Source organism: Pan paniscus, chromosome 2, assembly GCF_029289425.2.
Source record: "Pan paniscus chromosome 2, NHGRI_mPanPan1-v2.0_pri, whole genome shotgun sequence".
Lineage (NCBI taxonomy): Eukaryota > Metazoa > Chordata > Mammalia > Primates > Hominidae > Pan > Pan paniscus.
The window spans coordinates 2,943,807-2,960,562 of NC_085926.1; the positions used below are offsets into that span (position 1 = coordinate 2,943,807).

A 16,756-nucleotide genomic window follows, 5' to 3' on the forward strand; every position below is an offset into this window, starting at 1 on the left:
ACACAGCTGATTGTCAGCCTAACTTAGTGCCTGGTAGATAAAACGGAGAATTAAACTTGCCTTTTAGGCCAGGAAATTATTCTGTTCTAACATTATTGCTCATATTAAACCCGTGTGCCATTAAAGCTGTCTCTATTAAATGAATATGCGCTGGGTGCATTGTTTATTCAATTTAATTGTAGGGAAAAAAAACTCATACGAGGGAAATGGTTGTTTGAAGTGGTTTTTACCAGTCACAAGCCATGTGAATGAGTGTCCAATTAAATAGTGGCTCACTAGGACTTGTGTAATAGTAACATCTGTTATCTTAATTAAACAAGTTACTATATAAAGGCACTCTCATAGCTCACTTTGTTAGAGCAGGTTCTGACCTAGAAACTCTAGGAAGGTTTGTTCTCTTTGTGGGATTTTGTTGGCGGTGGCGTTCCCAGTTGGCCCCATTAAACTATAGACCTGACAAGCTCTGTGATCTACAAACCTACAATACGTTCAAGCCTGCAGAGCCTAGAGGGAGGAAGGAACTGAAGTTTGTGATGCAAAGTGGAACAAATAAAATAGTAAAAGCGCTGGGTAGGAGTGCTTCGTGCTCATCTTGATGAACTTGGGTGTTGTGACTGAGAGGGAAGTGGTGGTGGCAACAGAGAAAGGAGAGTGAACAAGTATTTATTGACCCTCCATTGCGTGTTAGGCTCGCAGGAAAATCTGTATCTGCAGGCATAGGTCCACAATCCTGTATCCATATCTTTGAAATCTAAAAAGCTCTGAAAACAAAAAAATATTTTTCTGTCTTTTTTCTTCTCTTGTTAATCTATTTGTTTATTTCTGGCAGGTTTGGAGCAAACTCATTTGGTGGCAAAACCAAACTGAGGCTATTGATAGACTTTGTCTTTATATACCCCATGTTGAATCACAGAAATAATAATATATTGGGTTGTGAGATACTACATACACCAGACTTTTATTGGGATGTTATATAAAATAAATATACTATGGTGTTCTTTAGTATTCAAAATCCTGAATGCCAAAACACAACTTTCCCTGAGAGTTTTTGATAAGGGGTTATGTATTAGACCATTTTTAAAAAGGTAAAATAAACTAAGGCTCAGTGATATTGTTTTGCTCAAAAATAGACAACTAATCAGCCCTTCCAGTGACTTCCCATTCACTTCAGGTAGTCTCTGCTTGCCATATCCTGCAGTGTCCTGCATAGCCAGGCCCCAACTTATCTCTCTGACCATATATGCTACTAGCTAGCTCTTTCTCTTAGCTACAATCACACCGGCTTTGCAGATCCTCAGTGACATCTAGCTCTTTTTTGCCTCGGGGCCTTTACACTTGCTTTTCCCACTAACTGAAACACTTTCTTCCCTGATCTTTAATGAACAGCTCCTTCTTGTCCCATATCTCAGCTGAAATGTTGTGTTTGCAGAGAGACCTCAAGCACATTCAAAAAAGACCTTGCTCCTGTCATGCCAACTAAAAAGAGTGTGATGGAAAATTAGCTGAATTCCTACTGGATTCATAATGAAATAATATCAGAAAGAATACGGATATTATGAAGTTTGTTTTTTCTGCCTAACGTCTAGTGCTTCTTTGTCTGAAAGAAGCACCCTAGCGATGCTTTCAGGAAGGGCCTTTTCCCACTATTTGCACCCTTCCTTGCTTTTTTCAGTGCCAAGTGCTCTGCTGTTCTCTACCCAGTGGACCGGGTTATGGGAAGGCACAGGCTAAGCCAATCAGACCCTCTCCTTCTTTCAAGAATCAGAATTTTCCTATGGGCAGGACACAGAGCAGAGACATTGGGTGGCAGCTCCCTGGGGATATTGCCCCTTAAATTCTACTCTCTAGACCCCCAGAGCTACTACTGGTTGCTGTCCTTTCCAAGCCCTATTTGTTCCGCTTTTTCTCCAGTTTGTGAGTTACCCCATATCTTTTCAATAAGTTCCCCATTTTGCATAATTTAACTTTGCTTTGTTCGAAACAGACTTTGGTCTCTTTTAATTACTTACAACACCCAAACCCTAACTGATATAGGCAAACAGATAGAACATCTTTAATTTGTATGGTTTTCTCTAAATCTAACTTAGAAAAGTAACTCTTTAATGGCATTTGGGTGTTCATCTTAGTGGTTAAAAATAATTATATCTTATCCCATTTGAATAAAACAACTTAAGAAGTTGAATATCTACAATTTGAGGAAGGGGAGCAATTTGAAACATTTTGCTTCGCAAAGATGTTTGCATCCAGCTTAACTACTTACCCACCTGATTAAGTACCTTATCCATGACTAATGGAGTTGTTGAACATGTGGACTTGCAGAGACTCATGGAATTAAAATGGATGTATCCCCTCCAGAGAGCCCTGTTTCCTCGAAGGGTAGCTAGCACTGGAGTGGGATGCTGTGTATTCCCACAGGCATGTGCTGACATGGGAGTTGCTGAAATTTGGAGGCTGAAACATTTTGGCTGCCTTTGTGCAGACTCAGGTTGTCTGGCATCTGCATCCTCCCAGAATGAGTCATTGTATGTCTATGCTTCATTGATTCTTGCTGAAGGAGATTTGGACAATGGGCCTGAACCTGCCAAATGAGTTTGGGAAGCCCCAAACACATCAGTAGCCTGTTATATAAGCATCTTGTGCCCAGCAGTTAGGCCTGCCACTGTCTGTGATGAGTAGCAGGTCCCTGTCATAGTGACATCCAGATGAGGTTATTTGCTTACCTCTGTGCATGACATGTGAGCCCAAAGACGCTGGAATAGGTCCTCTTCCAGCAAAATGAGTGCGCGTTGCCCAGATGGTCTTGCATAAGCTGAGAAAGTATAGAGAAGGCAACATGTGGCCACTCACCTAGACTCTCATTTGAGCTCCCTTGTCAGTGCTTTATGAATGTGGAGGATGAAAAGATATCCCAGCATTCTTTGATGAATTGGTTTTAACTCTATATGGAGACCTTCCTGAATCCCAAGATAACCTAACCTCTATTTCCACAGCCCATGAACTTATCCTTTATAACATCTGAAGTTCAAATTATTTATTTAGAATTTGTGTCCTATACTAGACCTTACATTTCATGACAACACAAGTTGCCTATCTTGATCATTGTCATATCTTATGCACTTAGCATAGTATTTGACACATAATGGACATTAAATACATATATGATGAATGAATTCACTAGCTGTATCACTTTGGGCAGGTTACTTAATCTCTCGAAACCTAATTCCCCATCTGTTCAATGGTGATAATAATGGTAACCATCTTAGAAAGGGTTATATGAGGTAACCCACGAGAAGCTTAGAATTGTGTCTTTTGTTGTTATCATTGATAATAAATAACGAACAATGAATCTGCCCTCTACTTTCAAAAAGGGAAGTCATATAGACCAGTGGTCCCCTTTTTGGCACCAGGAACTGGTTTCGTGGAAGACAATTTTTCCACAGATGGCGGGTGGGGTGGGAGGTGGTTTCAGGATAAAACTGTTCCATCTCAGATTATCAGTCATTAGATTCTCATAAGGGGCATGCAACCTCTAGATCCCTCAAATGCACAGTTCACAATAGGGTTCAGGTCCTGTCCTGTGAGAATCTAATGCTGCTGCTCATCTGACAGAAGGCGGAGCTCAGACTGTGATGCTTGCTCACAGGCTCTCACCTCCTGCTGTGCCACCTGGTTCCTAACAGGCCATAGACCAGTACCAGTCTGTCTGCAGCCTGGGGGTTGGGGACCCCTGTTCTAGATTACTGTGTAAATTTAGTTCGTGCATAATTGGTCTAAACTTATTGGTAATACATAGATATTTACTGTCTTCTCCATGACTCCAAGAAGTGTTTTAACTTTCCGGATGAAAAGGTCCTACAAGGAAGGTTTCAGTCATTCATATGTGTATATCAGAAAAACAAAGGTGGCTCATCTCTCCACAGTAGTTTCACTGGTGATATTTTCATTGCAAATTCCTTTTTACAGGTGTCAAAAATCATAGTATGTGGGAATGTCTGCCTCTAGTGACCTTCAATGCACTATTAAAAAAAGAAGTTTTGTTTTGGATTGCCAGGATTTTAACCTTCAAACTAGCCTGTGTGTCATGGATCCCTGCACTAGAAGGCTTTTAGAAAAACAGATAAGCTAAAAGGAAGCTTTACAGACTGAACATCAGCTACAGGAAGACCTAGGTGATTCCCAACTCTATACCCAGGTGCCAGGAAGGTTCTAAAAGTCAGTAAACACAGAGAGGCCATTCTACTACCCCTGGCCTGAGGCCCCAAATTCTGGTGAAAAGTTCTGCTGGCCTTGTAGTATGGAGCTTTTTAAAGCAAAGGCAGAAATACTTAGAAAAAGAAAGAGGATGAGCATAAGATCTACCTTCTCCCAAAGCAGCCTTATCGAAAGCCTTAGTGAGATGGTTTCTAGGATATAGTTGGAACCTGTCTGGACTCACAGCTCCCTATGTATGTTGAACTCTTAGTCCAAGACTCTCTTGGATCTTGAGGTAACTACAGTACCATAAAAAGGACTAGATTTGGGGAATGGCATCAGAGCCAGAGCTTTGCCATCTATGTAGTCTTGAGCAAGTCACTTAATTTATTGTACTTAAAATGGACTTAATAAGAAACACCTGCAATGTTCTGCTGAGATTTCATTAGATGGGAAAGTGCTTTTTATATGGCTCTAACCTCTAACCACTGTAGAGTTTTTGTTACATGCATTTTTAGGTCTATGTGCATTTTTTCAAAAATGAAATTTTATAATACCTTATTGTTTTATTATTTGACTCTTTGATTGACAGTATATAGTAGATACCATTCCCTACTGAAGAATATAACATTTTCATTCTATATTTTTATTTTTTATGGCTCAATCGTATGGCATTGTATGATTTTGTCAATTCACTACAAATATTTATTACTTAATTTTGAACAGTTCAGTTTCTTCTTTAGAACTGCTGTTTAATCTACTACAGTTCACATCAATTGCATCAAATCTCTGGTATTCTAATTAGAATGCAATACCAACTATGGGAATTACCAAGCAGCTATATTTTGGGCATCTTCACCAACATGGTTATAGCAACAGTGAGGATTTGTTGAGTGAGTGCATAATATGTGCTAGGTATTTTACATATACTGTACCTTGTCTAAATCTCCCCCAAACTCTCCAGCTCATTGTCATTCTGCTCATTTTGCCCTTGAAGGAACTAAAGCTCATCAACATCAACTAACTTAATCATAGACATAGAGATGACTAAGTGACAAAACTGGAATTCATCTGTAGATTATTTGACTTCAAAACGACATAAACTGTGTCCACTATATGAAGCATCTTGCTTGATCTCAAACTCAGCATATTTGGATTTGATCTCAATGTCTTGCCCTTGTCTCAAACATGTCTCCACCGTGTGCCACCATTTTATGAATGGTACCATCATCTACCAAGCTCCCCTAACCGGTAGCCTTTCCTTCCAACTGCCCTGAAATGACCTTTGTGAATGTTAATTCCCCCCATATTGTTAATTCTAATGACCAGCTTCCACTCTTCAATTTCTCAGCACCATTTGACACAGGTGGTAGATCGCTCCTCCCTCTGAAATCCTTGTTTCACTTGGCATCCAGGACCGCATAGGCCCCTGGGTTTTTTTTCTAGTCCATCCAGGCCACTTCTTCTCCATTTGTCTATTGAGTCCTCCTCCATTCTACAACTTCTAAACTGACCCAGGGCACAGTTTTTGGGCCTTTTTTGTATATGTCCCTTCTTCCTTGGTGTCTTCCTCTAGTCTATAGCCTTCCAACTTACCTAAACACTGGAGAATTTATATTTATGTAAATATAAATATGTTTATATTTCCAGCCTGAAATTCTCCCAGAATTTGAGTATATTGAATGATATATTCAACACCTACCTAGGTCTTTGCAATCTATCCTAGGCAAAAATGTCCTGACTCCAACATATCAATTGTCTTCCCCCTTAGTGAAAGGAGAGGAAAGCAGTGAAGCTTTGCTGGGCCTATTGATTTGGATGACACGTGTTCTCTGAATCACCTAGAGGGATTCATTGATTGATTAATTGAGTCATTAATGCACCGATTCATTCATTCAAATATTATTTAGTGACTACATCATTTGCCAAGTACCATGCTAAGAATCTAGATAAAATGTTTAGGGCCAATTATCTAGGAAATAAGTTTTCTAAATTAAGTCAATTCTTAGGAATCACCTTTTGGTTTTCATACTAAACAGGGAATGGAGTATTTCTGAATCATTAATTCCCAAATTAACTTTTCTAAAATATGCATAATCGTTTCCAAAATGGAGATTTATTTAGATGTCACACAAGATAATTGCAGCTTTGTAAACCTAACCTAAGGGAAATTGAGTTTTCATTCAGAAACCTTATCTTGATTGCCTAGACATCACCCAGCATCCTCTGACGCCTCTGCTTGATGTCCTTATGTCAGCCTGTCCTCAGGAGAGAAAGAGGAAACTTCACCAAAATGAACAAGGTCTTTCACCTTCTCCCTTTAGGTTTTAGGAAGAAGCTATTTATGAAAGTTGTCCCCCAGTGCCCATTGGGAACTTGCAAAAGATCAATTACTACCGATGGACAGTATGTCTGGTCTTTCTCTCTTTTTCCACATATTAAATTGTCATTGTGTCAAATGTCTTGCCATCAAATATGGTGCTGCTAAGAAATTGCAATTATATTTATCAGTTTTTTTTCTCTGACCTTTAAATTTCATTCAGTCCACAGAGAATCCCTCTTGGTGGTTCAGAGAACATGTGTCATCCAAATCAATAGAGCCAACAATCTCTGATTTTTCTCTCCCCCTTTCACTGAGGGAGAGGGCAGTTCATATATTGAAGTCAGAACCTTTTAAGCCTGAGATGGATAGCAAAGACCTACAGCTTTAGTGCATGTAATCTTGCAATGCAATAACCTGGTAGTCACGCAATCTGGACCTAGTAACAGGTTACCACAATTCCATATGGAGTTTTCTAGTGTTTTCATCCTGTCTGCCTAGTATTAATTTTGAGTTTCTGTCTCTGGAAAATTTTGTTTAGATTTTAAAATCTTGGTTTTTGTTCTCTAATCATTTTCTCTCACTATAAGATTCTGACTGTCAGAATTAAATATGTTATAAAACTGATGTTTAACCGTAGTCTCATTCCCTACGCCCTGCCCCCTGCCCCGTACCACCCCAATCTCCTAGAATATTTTGAAGGAAGAAATGGGTGGTGGATAATAGCAGCCAGGTTATCTGGCAGCGCAACCTCATTTTAATATTAGCTAAAGCAGAAATAATCAAGAGGGCAAGTCTGCCATGAAAAGTCTTATGAAACATTACAAAGTTAAATGGACCACTAAAAAACCGTAGACAGAAGAGACAGCCAGGTGCTCACCAAAATCTTACAGTTGAACTTTAAAAGTCATACATAATGAGCAAGATTAGATGCAAAATCAGCCATAAAAATAAACTATTTCCCAAGACTCAAGGCTAAAGTGCACCTAAATCTTATTTATTAGCATGACTAAACTAGCAGCACAGTAAATGGTAATTGCATGTGTCAGTCACGTGGTGTTTATTAGGCCTTTTCTGATTTCAAGTGACAAAATACACACAAACTCATCTCTTCTATCCACCATGTTGACTCTGTTCTCAGACAGGTGTCATCCTCATTACCACAAAATGGCTGCAGCAGCTCTAGACATTAAATATTCAGATATTCAATTCCAGAAGGACAGAGTGAGAATCATTTTCCAGAAAGTCCCAGGAAAAGTCTCATTGTAGCTTACTGACTCTGATTGAGTCATATAATTATCCCTAACTAATCACTATAGCCAGAAGACATGAAATGCTGGGATTAATTTAAGCCTGGGCCCTGTGCTTCATGCCAACATTTAGTAGTGGAGCCTACTAATATCTCATGGCAGAGGCTGAAAGAGGGATGGGTTTTTAAGTGGCTATGATTGGATATAGTGCTAATGGACGCTGGACACAACTGTTTGAACAAGAAGGAATGGTCAAAAGTGACAGATACTGTGAAGAAATTGGAACCCTTTTGCACTGCTAGTGGGGATGTAAAATGATTCAGCGTCAACATCATGACATGTCCTCAAAAAAATTAAAAGTAGAATTACCGTATGATTGAACAGTTCCACTTGTAGAGATTACTCCAGAATTAAAAGCAAGGACTCAGCTAGATGTTTGTACATCCATGTTCACTGCAGCATTATGCATAATAATCAAAAAGTGGAAGCAGCCCAAATGTCTATTGATAGAAGAATGAAAAAACAAACTGGGGTATACAGTGGAATATTTTTCAGCCTTAACTAGGAATGAAATTCTAACACATGCTGCCATATGGATGAACCTTGAAAACCTCATGTTAAATGAAATAAACTGGACACAAAAGGACAAATATTGCATAATTGCACTTATACGAAGTACCTAGAATAGGCAAATGGATAGAGACAGAAAGTAGGATAATGGTTACAAGGTGATGGGAAGGGGGTAATGGGAAATCATTGTTTAGATGGGTAAAGAGTTTGCTAGAGATGATGAAAAAGTTCTGAAGATGGATGGTGGTGACAGTTGCACAACAGTGTGACTGTACTTAATGCCACTGAATTCAACACTTAAAAATAATTAAAATGGCATTTTTTATGTTATGTATATATTTTACCACAGTAAAAAAGATATAAAAAATGGAAAATAGGCAAAGACAAAAATCAAAGAGGCAATATATACTCCCATCTAAATTAATAAATGATGGGAATGTTACTTCTTTTTTATTTTTAATAGGTAAATGATACTAATTTTATTTCTTATTTTTAATTATTTAATTGATAAAAATTAAATATTCAAGGTGTACAACATGACTTGTGTATATATTATATAATGATTACCACAATCAAATTAATTAATGCATCCATCACCAGATTGTACATTAGACCCCCAGAATTGTTCATCTTATAACTGCAATTTTATACTCTTTAACCAACATCTTCCTATTCATTTCCCCTACCTCCAGAGCCCCTAGCAACCACGGCTCTACTTTCTGCTTCTATGAGCTCTACTTTTTTAGATTTCACATGTAAGTGACATTATACACTATTTGTCTTTCTGTGCCTGGTTTATTTCACTTAGCATAATATCCTCCAGGTTCATCCTTGTTGCTGCAAATGGCAGGATTTCTTTCTTTTTATGGCTGAGTAATAGTCCACTGTACATATTTACTAGTTTCTTTATCCATTAATCCCGTGATGGACACTTGGGTTGTTTCTATATCTTGGCTATTGTGAATAATGCTCTAATGAATATGGGAGTGCAGATAGCTCTTCAACATACTAATTTCATTTTCTTTGGATATATACGCAGAAGTGGGATTGCTGGATTATATGGTAGTTCTAATTTAAATTTTTTTTTGAACAACCGTACTATTTTCCACAATGGTTATACCAATTTACATTCCTATCAACAGTGTACAAGTGTTGCCTTTTTTCCACACCCTAGCCAATGCTTGTTGTCTCTTGTCTTTTTCATAGTAGTCATTCTTAGCAGTGTGAGAAGATATCTTATTGTGGTTTTGGTTTGCATTTCTCTGATGATTAGTGATACTGAGCACCTTTTAATATGCCTTTGGCCATTTACATGTCTTCTTTTTTTATTTCAACTTTATTTTGGATTCAGAGAGTACATGTTCAGGTTTGTAACACGGGTATATTGTGTGATGGTGAGGTTTGGACTGCAGATGACCCCGTCACCCACGTAGTGAGCATAGTACCTAATAGGTAGTTTTTCAGCTCACACCCCCTCCCCACCTTCCCCACTCTAACAGTTCCCAGCATCTGTTTTTCCCATTCTATGTCCATGTGTACTCAATGTTTAGCTCCCACTAATAAGAACATGTGGTGTTTTGTTTTCTATTTCTGTGTTAGTTTGCTTAGGATAATGGTCTCCCACTGCCTCTATATTGTGACAAAGGACATGATTTTGTTCTTTTATATGGCCACATAGTATTCCATGGTGTATATGTGTTGCATTTTCTCTATCCAGCACACCATCAGTGGGCACTCAGGTTGATTCCATGTCTTTGCTATTGTAAATAGTGCTGCGATGAACGTAAAGTGCATATGTCTTTTTGTTAGAACCATTTATTTTTCTTTGGATATATATTCAGTAATGGGATTCCTGGGTTGACTGGTAGTTCTGAGAGCCACTGTGACTGGCCTTTTGATGATATTTTGATTTGTCTAATGGATTTCTAATTTAGTATTTCTCTAATGGGAGGCTATTGCATTTTAAATGGATGTTTCCACATATTGCAAGACTGTAGCATCTCTAGGCCCAGGCATTCCTAGTCATTCTGACAAACAGAAAATCTCCATGCTTCCCAAACATGCTGTAAGAAGCATTGTTGCCTCCAATTAAGAAACACTGGTTTATGAGGAAAGAAAGTGCCAGTTAAACTGGCTGAATGGCAGTTTTATTTCATATGGTACATTAATAAGTGAGCACCCCATTTTATATACTAGTTTCTCATTAGTTCTTATATATTTTAAGTAATCAAAATGACCCAGGCAAGGTAAGTTCTGAACCTTCAGGGTGAGGCCTAGATATTGGACCATGGAAATTCACTGGCATAACTCAGATGATTGAATTCTCATGGCAGCCCGACCAGCACCTTGCCTGCTACCTTTGTAATGTGCTTCTTCTAAATTTTAGCATAAACAATCTGCATTTTTTTGAATTATCCCAATGATTGCTTCCCTGGTGCAACTATGATTAAAAATAAGACAGATAAGTTCTACCCCAAGTAGCTTATAAAATGTAAGCATTATAATACAATACAGAAAGCAAGAATCCCCTTAAGAGGCAGTAAAATCACAGGCTGCAAGAATGCAGGGCAGGCAGAAAGACTTCCAGCTGCAGGAAGCAGAGACGGCTTCATAAAAGAGGCAACACTTAAGAGGTTCTTACGTAATAAGTAAGCAGTACATTTGTAGAAAGGTTGGAGAGGGGTATTCTGGGTATGCTATGAGTAATCCAGGGAACTAATGCTCAACCTAGGAAGTCTAGATCTTATGAACTTATGGATCCCTTTATAACTCCAGAGCAACTGACAGAAAGATGGAATAGCATTCCATTGGCTAGTTGTCTTGCCCAAATAACTTATTTGACAAAAACCGTGCCTCCAGGGAACAGAAGGGTCAGTAGTCATTTGAGTATCTACATATATACAAAGACACATATACAATGAGAACAACTGAGGCAGAAATTGAAAGCAAAGCTCTCAGTGTCTATGTCAGAGCCTTTCCCCAGACGGTGCTAAGTAAAATATGTAAGCACTTCAGGTTAGCTATAAACTATTCCTTTGGGCAAGGAAATAAATATTATTACAGGAAGCTACAGCAATTTTTTGACATCAGGAAAAGAATATAGTCCTGCGAAGTCCTTTTAGGTCAAGGAAATTAGCTTCTAGGGGAAAATATATTTAAAAACAAAGAGTCAGATAATGTTTTCAGAGCAAGTTTTCAGAAGGCAGTCTATTTCCAGTTTATGCTATCTATAGAGTGTCTGTGTAAAGCTCTTTAAAAATGTAAACACCTAATTGCATTTCAGTATGATAAGACCATAAAGTCTTTAAGTCTCCACAGGTATTTATGAATTCTTGGTCATAACTTTGAAAGCCCTTTTCATAATTATGCCTATCAACATATTGTGGAAAAAAATCATTGAGGAGCTTACCCTTGGCTTTAGAAATAGTATATACCGTCTAATTATTATTTTAATATAAATTATTTCCTTACCATTAGATTAATATCTAGCCCAGAGCACATGTAATTGAGAAATCTGTTTTTTTATTTTTAGAATCATACTAAATTTTTAAGTGACTGATTTTTCAAAAAAAAAAAATCTTCTACTCATCAGAAACAGTTTGGGATCTGTAAAAATCCCCTAGTTTATTCCAGACGTAAATTTCCCCAAAGACTTTTAGCACCTATTAAGTTTTTGTCTCCCTAGGTATGAGAGTTTGCTGTCAGTTAAGAGGAAATTTATAAGAAAACGTTAAAACCAGCTTAAATAACTTTCTAGTTCTATTTAATGTTGGTACAACTTCAATGAAAACATTTCAAGTCAGCATTTCAAATTCAGCTGCCAAGACTCAGGTAATATTTCCTGGACTCAATCATATGGGCATGAAACACTGCAGTTCTATCTTCAAAGTCCTTTGAAATCTGTCTCATGATATCTTTAGAGGAAAATATTCCAAAATGAAATGAAGAACTTCATTTTCAGCTGAATTTTCTTAACGTCTGTCACCTTCTTAGGTGTGGGTTCTGAATTTTAAATATTCCTCTTTTTGAACCTGTGGAGATTGTAAAAGGCTACATCCCTAGTGAAAATTGGTTTGAGATAATTCCCTGGAAAACTTTTGTCAAGGTGTACAGTTGTCACTTTGGTTCATGTTAGAACCAGGAGAATGCAATATGTAATAATGACTAATGCCCCTTTAAAAGAGCATCTCTCTCTCTTTTCTTGTCTGCAAATATTTCACATGTCTATAGGTACTGCATGGGCAAGAGCCATACTTTAGATAAATACAGGTTTTGAGGGTTTTTTTTTTTTTTTTTTGGTTAATATACTGTCTCTCTCAAAATCAAAAATAAAAGCTAAATACTTGAGGCAGCTTATAATACAAGTTATATATAATAGGCCTGTTAAAATAAAACATTTAGACCTGTAGAAGAAGGGGAATGTGTACTTTAATAATGACTTAGCTAGTATTATTAGTGTTTTGAGTTTCCTAGGATTCTGAGCCAAAAGAGAAATCGGCAAGCTGTTAAATAAAGTTCATTATATGGAAAACAATGTTGAAGAGAGACAACTTTCTCCTGACTTTAAATTATACATTAAATGTGTTACTTGAATCCAGGGGCAGGTTGATTGCAGTAATGGCCCCTGCTTTGCACATGTCCTGCATCATGTCCTTTGGTAGTGCCTTCCCACTTTCACTCTTGACTTGGCCAGACTGCTTGCTTTGGCCAATGAAATGGTAGTAGAATGGATGCAAGCAAATGATTTTAAAAGTCCTTGCACATTGGAGCCTACCCCTTGCTGCTTTTAAAATCATTTCGCTACCATGTGAACAAGATAAAGGCTTATTGTGCCGGGCGCGGTGACTCACGCCTGTAATCCCAGCACTTTGGGAGGCCGAGGCGGGCGGATCACGAGGTCAGGAGATCGAGACGAGACCATCCTGGCTAACACGTGAAACCCCGTCTCTACTAAAAATACAAAAAATTAGCCGGCGTGGTGATGGGCGCCTGTAGTCCCAGCTACTCGGGAGGCTGAGGCAGGAGAATGGCGTGAACCCAGGAGGTGGAGCTTGCAATGAGCCGAGATTGCACCACTGCACTCCAGCCTGGGCAACAGAACGAGACTCCATCTCACAAAAAAAAAAAAAAAAAAGGCCTACTGAATATTGAATGAAGAGGGGACAAATGGCCTAGTCCCCCTCATCACCCCAGCCAACACCTAGCTGAAACATAGACTCAAGAGCAATGAAAAGTCTTGTTATTTTAAGCAACTGAGTTTGGGGGTTGTTTGTTATGTGGTGATAGCTAACTGATACAGATCTTTAGACAAGGGATATCTACTAATATAATGGACAGTGTCTTGTACAGTAGTTTTTCAGCAACTGTTGAAAAACTATAGGACTGTCTCCTTATAGCAAATGACAACCATTGAGAACATACCTTACATAAAAATAAAGATATTTTTATTTTCCTCAGTGCATGTTATATCAAATGTTGTTAAATCCCTGCTAGAGACAACATACCCACCTCTGAACCAGACCACCTTGTTATTAGAAGAGAGCCATCCTTTTAAGTCACACACAACAACACTGCTTAATGGCTAGGGAAACAAAGGCTATTATTAATCTAAAATGCTTTAAACAGGGCTTAGAGAGAATGAAATAAGCAGACTGGAGTTTAGCCATGGTGCAATGCTTTGAGGGCGAAAACAAAGCCATCCATTTAGATAAGCTTTGAAAAACACTGTGTACAGGGGAATTCTTCTAGAAAGCGTGTCTTAACTTCTACAATCCATTTGATACTCGAAATTTTTGTGTTCCTGCTTTCAGTGGCACTTCCTATAAAAATCCATTGCCTTTTTCTTCTTCATCAAAATCTTTTTAAGCTTGGGGAAAATAGACTTGTCAAAAACATGTCAAAGACAATTACATTTGAAATTTTAAGTCATATGAAAGATGTAATTTGAACCCCAAGACTTATAGACTCTCTGGACCTCAAAAATTATTTAGGTCAACCCTATATGATTTTTGAATTCCCTCCAGGAAAAACCTAACTTATCTGGATCTCTTCTGCCAAAGACACTCCCAGTAATAGAAACTTCTGTGGAGAATTATACCCCTTAGGGAATTTTTATGTAATAAAATGTTTATCCCTAGATAGAGCCATTCACTTTTAAGCCAGACTCCTGGTGCAGCACAGGAAATCCCAGGTTTCTTTTCTGCAACACTCTTCCAAATATTCAAAGACAGCAGCTCTTCTGTCCCCAGGTTCGCCAAAGTCATTTCTTTGTTCACCAGGCTAAATGTGTCAGCATTCTTGGGTTGCAGGTAACCAAAATAACTCTAGCTAACTCAAGCAAACAGGAATTTTATTGGAAGGATATGAGGGACTTAGAAAACCCCTGGAAGAAGCAGTTTTGAAACTAAATGAATCTAAGGTGTCCCTCTGGGATTAGGAAACAGGAAAGGCAGAAGCTGTTTATTTACAGGAATAGTTTGATCAGGGTGCCCCTGCTGAGTTCATCAGGTTCTTTGTCCTGCTGTTCCAGGAGGAAGGAGTTATGTATGACTATTGTAGCTTTGGTCGTAAGACACAGGGAAAGGGAGGGCCTCTGACCACAGCCTTACCAGATTGAATCCAGTGAGAACAGCTATCCTCAAAAGAACATATGAGTATATGAAAACGGGAAAATGGATACTGAGTAGGTGAAAACAACAACAATTAAAATAATGTTGAACACCATTCTTGCATCTTCATGTGAAGTGGCTTTGAGTCCCATCCGTCTTGTTCCTGTGAATCATCCAGTGTCCTTAGCTGCCCTCTTAGTTGGTGTTAATTTTTTCAATGACCCTCTCAAATGGTGGTGCCTTGTAGCTCTAGCTGCAGTTTGATCAGCACAGAGTAGAATGGGGTTATGCCCTCCCGCATTCTGGATGCCATATATCTATTAATGCTGCCCAGGATTGTGTTCATGTTTTTGGCACTCTCATCTGCCCATCGAGTCAGACTGGGTTTAAAGTCACCTAAAACCTAGTAATTAATTTTCTCACCGTTTCTCTAGTCTATGCCACATCTGCCCCCATCATTATCATATCTCTTCCTGTGCCTAGAATGCACTCTTCTACTTTCTGTTATTGCCTAGTTAACACTTCCTTTTCCTTCAGACCTCGCTCCTATTGCCTCTTACTGAGACTCAATTTCCCTTTTATAGATATTTATAATACTATGTACTTTTCCTTTACAGTACCTCATATGATATAATTTCACATTTATGAATGCGATTATTTGGCGTCAAGATGGTCTAGAAAGAAAATCTAAATTTCTTATTACATGATCTAGCCCAAACCTTAGCAGCCAATCTCATTTCTTACCACTCCACTCACCCATCCCACTGGCCTTTCTGTTCCAGGAAAACACAAATCCTGCTGTTTCCTTAGGGCCTTTGCACTTGATGTTCTCTCTCATTCCCCATTCTTTGTCTGACCACTAATTATCATCGATTAGATCTTAGCTCAAGTAATACGAAGAGAGGCCTTCCATGTTTAACCTAAAGAAATTTCATCATCTTTTATGCCCCCAACACACACCAAAAGTCCATTTCTATCATAAGACTGTCCATATTTTCTTCTTGGCACATATTACTGCACTAACTTATCACATTCATATTTGCTTTATTTGCTTTATTGTTAGTCTCTCCTTCCACTGAAATGTGAGATCCTTAAGAGTAATGGCATTATTTGTCTTATTTATTGTTGGATACCTAATTCCCAGAAGAGTGCAGGGCCCACAGTGGATGCTCAGGAAGTATTTGTTGAATTAGTGAATTGAAGAATGGTCATAAACAGAATAAATTGTCTTTTCCAATAGAGTTTAAGTTTCATGAAGGGAGCAACCGTATCAGTTTTGTTCACTATTGCATCTTTAGTACATTGCCTGACACATAGTAGGTTCTTATTACAAATATGTTTCATGAATGCAATACCATATTTGCACTATTAATGTTTTTGAACATTCATAGGGACATTTATATTTCAGGGATATTTATGTTCAGACCTGACTGATACACAATATGTGAGCTTTTCCTCTCAATTCCCTATCATGAGGAAAAGAAATTGGCATCTTATCTCTACCTCCACCCAAAGTAATTGGCAATTTCATTGGAGAAATTTTTAGCCACCACTGAGACTAGTTCTGCATAAGAAAATTAGACTGAGATCTAGCAATTTACTAGGGCCATCAGTTTAATTATGAATATCCAATGTGAGTAAATCAGACTTCAAATGATACATGTTTTTCACCAAATTGCTTAGTAACTCTGTCAACTCTTCCATTCATTGATCTCTAAAATTGGGAGACTTGAGGTGAAATTCCAGTCTCCTAATGTGTAGTTCAGTGTTTCTCTGACTTTGGGAGCATATAAATCACCTAAGAACCTTAATAAAAT

The 16,756-nt window shown here is 38.2% G+C and overlaps 1 protein-coding gene across 7 annotated transcripts in view; it reads left to right on the plus strand.

The window, feature by feature from the left end:
• LOC100989577 (contactin-4) overlaps positions 1-16,756 on the plus strand; it is a 960,081-nt gene that overhangs the window by 847,312 nt on the left and 96,013 nt on the right. The gene's annotated exons all lie outside the window — the stretch shown is intronic.